General features: G+C 41.3%; 1 long non-coding RNA gene across 1 annotated transcript in view; it reads left to right on the top strand.

Moving 5' to 3' along the window:
• The first annotated feature begins 26 nt into the window (after positions 1–26).
• Positions 27–4,548, top strand: part of LOC128248179 (uncharacterized) — an 8,842-nt gene continuing 4,320 nt past the window's right edge. The window contains exon 1 of the long non-coding RNA XR_008264478.1: positions 27–88. This is a non-coding gene — a long non-coding RNA (uncharacterized LOC128248179). The remainder of the gene's footprint in view (positions 89–4,548) is intronic.

Here is a 4,548-nt window from a genome sequence, read left to right as displayed (position 1 = left end):
TTAATCATAATAATTTTTCATTTATTACAGGACGACTACAGAATGATTTACCTATTGATATTTCTTAATTATTCAAAATAAACTAAAGGTACGATAATGAAATTTGGCACACACGTTTCGGTAGCGCGTCCACCTCCCGGTCGTTTCGGCCCGCACGGTTCCTCCGAGGGTGCTCTTCGCCGAGTGTCCGAGGCGGCCGGTACGTTCACTGTGAAAAAATTAGAGTGCTCAGAGCGAGCCCCGCCGGCTTGCATACGAAAAGCATGGAATGATGGAAAATGGCCTCGTCCGCGCGTCATCCGTCGGTCTCCGTTCACGACGAGGCAATGATCGAAGGGAGCGATCGGGGCCACTCGTATTGCGACGTTAGAGGTAAATTGTCAATTCATTGCTATAGACAAACTTCAAAATGACCACCTTCTGCCTTGATCATAGCCTGGAAACGAGTGGTCAGTGAGTTGTGCTAGCGCCGTACCACATCTTCATGAAATTTGACCCATGAAGATTGAAGGGCTTTTTTCAGATCTGCCACATTTGAATAGGAGCAACCAAAAACATTACTATTTAAGATGGGCTAGGTAGAAAAATCTATAGGATTAATGTCTTGACATCAAGGTGGCCATATTGCTTTGTCCCCCAAACCGCTCAAATACTCTTTGCACAACTTCCGTGTCAAATTACATGTGTGAGTCGGAACCCTATCTTGAGTGAAGTTGTAACGTTGACCAAAGATTTCTGCGTACACTAACGTCACTGTTGATTTTGATGCCAGCATCAATGAAGATCAAGGGAGACTTCGATACATGAGATGCAAGTGCAGCCCACACAATGAATGAAGCTGGCTTCTGACGGTGTAAATGACTCCTGGCATATTCGGGCAGGTCTATTTTCCTGCATTACGTGCATAACGCCTGTCATTAAGAGGTTAGTAGAGGTTATAGTGGGGGGGGGGGAGGAATAATTGAGAGTAGTGACCTAGCTACCAATACTTCGAAGACTATTGGTAACTGCCTCCAAGGTGAAGATCTTCTCATCGGACCAGATCAAAACATTGTTAGCGGTGCACTTCATCTCAGCTAACATGGTTTCAACCCTGTCGAGCCGTTTCTTCTTAGAACCTGCTTAAATTAACTGCTGGTGTAACAAGGCCAGAGTATACCCCTAGTTCGGGCTATACCCGGGGTTAAAAGAGCCTAGGCTAGATTATAACCATGGTAGGCCAATTCATACCCCTCAGGCCAGATTATACCCCCATGATATCAGTAGTGTTGAGTGATATACACCAGAATTATTTAATCTTTCAACAATTTATTCGGGGGTTCAGCTTTGTCAGGTAAGTTAAGTGGAGAAAAATTTCAATCAGTAAAAATATTAGACTTCCACAAAGATCAAAGATTGCTACCACACTTCTCAGTAGTATTTACACATTCAAAATAAAAGCACTTACCCAAAAACATTATAATGCAATTATGACATAATGTTCAATTAATTTTACTTTTCATAATATAATAATAGTCATAACGTCCAGAAACTTCAATTTCTAAAACTATCAAAACCTTGCTACAATATAAATGTTCAATGTTAAACACTGATAACATCAAAATGATCATGCTTGTTTTCAAGATAAAGTGCAATGTTCTGTTGTTGATAGCAGATTCAAGCTTGCGGAATAGGTCAACTGATCCATGAACTACTTTTGTGCGGATGACCTTGTCGCCAGAGCATTTCAACAGATTCACTGTGGCCATGATTTCTACATCGGTTGCCCAGACTCCATCACGAGAGATGCCAGAGTTGCTCACATATTCATTCACATCTTATTTCAAGTAGTCCTGTAGTTTTTTGTCATGCCGGTTTTCATGTGGTGGATGACTTTATCTCTGAGAAGGAAATGGCTGTCCTCTGATCCTGACAGGATGTAGCTGATGGCCCGGAAGTAGCAGTTCCCGTCACCTTTGGTTTTATATGTATGCCGTGGTTGTCGAAGGTCCCTTGTGCATCCATAGTACACATCCTTATCAAACGTAAAGCCAAGAGTGGTGCTATGATACTCCCTCCCTGAACCTGTTTGTGAGTTGAAAGTCTTGGTCTGCTTGTATTTCTGTGAGATGCAGATGTCATCGTTGTCTGGTTCTTCACATGATCTTTTGAGTGTCTTTTGCTTTGGGCTGTCATTGGCAGAGTCACTGGGACAATCAGCAAGGGATTGTTTCTTGTATGCAGTTAGATTTAAGTCCTCTTTAAAATCCTGTGCATTGACGATTTCGAAATATCAAGGGCTTTTGCAGTTTTTCTTGCACTCCTGCGGGAATATCGGTTCATTCCTTCTTCAAAGACCCATCAGGTTATTTGGTACGAATTGATCGATCCCTACCAGAAGGTGGCTTGCTAGAGCTAGAGGTAGTAGCGGACTCTATATATAGTTTCCAGGTATTGAACACTGCTTTACGGCGCACATTTAATTGTTTAGTTATGTCCGTGATGCTCACTCCAGCTATTTTTAAGGCAACAATCTGGTGACGTTTTGCTTTTGACACCATGTTTGTTTATAAACCTATTATAGACGAACGAAACGACAGATACATGAACAAAAGACATATGCAAATCTTTATGTAAAATGTAGATATTAACTGCATCGGTATTCTTTAGGAAGAGTTTTAAACATGGGTAAATCTTTATGGAGTTCGCTGTATATAATAAAGTCATTTCTTATAAAAGGTTTAATATAATGAATAAATAAATAACTAATTGTTGTAACTTTCTATTAATCATAAAGTAGAATTCTTATTTTTATGTTTTATTCTTTAGTTATCAGTGAAGGCGCATGGCTCAGTGGTTAGAGCGTCGAGCTTACGATCGTGGAGTTGTGAGTTAGAACCCCAAGCCAGGCTGCCAGTTGTATTTTTGAGCAAAGACACTTTATTTCACGTTGCTCCAGTTCACTCAGCTGTAGAAATGAGTTGCGACGTCACAGGTGCCAAGCTGTATCGGCCCCTTTGCCTTTCCCTTGGATAACATCAGTGGCGTGGAGAGGGGAGGCTGGTATGCATGGGCGACTGTTCGTCTTCCATAAACAACCTTGCCCGGGCTTGTGCCTGGGAGGGTAACTTTCTAGGCGCAATCCCATGGTCAGTCATAACCGAAGGGGGTCTCATCGTTCAGTGACGTTACAAAAATACACAAATAGCCTGTTTTAGATTATATTTCTATGTAGATATCTCAGTCTTATAATGTAGAATTCTTATGTTTGCTTTTTGTCTATTATTTCATTATCCACTAATGTCAGCAATAATTGAATACAAAAATGACTTTAAATATGTTTATTCTTTATTTTTATAAATCATATTCGTTATCCAATGACATTACCATAAGTTGAATGGTTTCAAACTTGTCGAGCCGTTTATTCTTAGAACGTGCTTAAATTAACTCCTGGTGTAACAAGGGCAGAGTATACCCCTAGTTCGGGCTATACCCGGGGTTAAAAGAACCTATGTTAGATTATAACCCTGGTATATTATCGCCTAGGCCAATTCATACCCCTCATATCGCTTACACCCATGGATACGCATACAGCCTCTCCAACTTATTCCCACCTAACACGTCTACTTACATCAACATGTCCACACGTACACAATGTCTTACACTCTCACGCTAAGACGTATATATACCCAGGCATACTTGCACTCAGACCACGTACATCCAGCGACACAGACACACATGAATGAACTTGCTCTTACCTACACCTTAAGCGCATATATAAACGTATGGCTCTGCTCGAATGCACAACCCTTACATGCCTGTCAGTTCCTCTTTGCTTCACAACTGTCCTTACGTCTGAGGTTAAATTCAATTTAGACATACGTCTGAGGTTAAATTCGATTTATGCATTCTTTTTGGTAGCTTCTCTGCTACTTCTTCAACAGTTACGATGCAATTTGGTTCCATCTGGGTTTGCAGGACGTCCTCAGTGTCTTTTTCAGATCTCCCAGCACGAGGCTCATCTTGTAGGATGTAGTTTCCAGTTCGGAATTTCTGGAAGCACGCTTGACACTGGCTTACGCTTATTGTCCGATCCCCATACATTCCATTAATATTCCTGGCACTTTCCGTTGCGATGTTGCTTTATTGAACTCATAAAGCAATATATACCGAATATGCTCCTTTGCCATTTCCATTATAGCTTTAAAAAAATAACTGTTAAAATCGGACGATAAAGTGTAGTATATTGCCACTTAAGTGTGGCTGACCCCTAGGGGTGGATGTTACTGTTGCTTTTAGCCCCAGGAGGACATCTCCTCCAGCTGGCTTATCGACACACGACTGTGTCCTGTTTGCCAAGGGAAGTTATCCCTCTCACCAACATCTGCAGCACGAACGTATCCGGATTTCAGGGTTATTTCCCTTCGTCGGCGTCCGACAGCTGCTGACCTTGGTGAGAGAGACAAAAACCTGGCAATCTTATATCTTCTTTTCCAGTGAAATTCTTCACTGATATCGAAAAGGTGAAAACAAGCAATGTTAATTCTCTAAATGAAGTATTAACAGTAA

This window comes from Octopus bimaculoides, chromosome 6, assembly GCF_001194135.2.
Source record: "Octopus bimaculoides isolate UCB-OBI-ISO-001 chromosome 6, ASM119413v2, whole genome shotgun sequence".
NCBI lineage: Eukaryota > Metazoa > Mollusca > Cephalopoda > Octopoda > Octopodidae > Octopus > Octopus bimaculoides.
The sequence above is the reverse complement of the archived record's forward strand: the minus strand, read 5'-3'. Positions and strand labels throughout refer to the sequence as shown.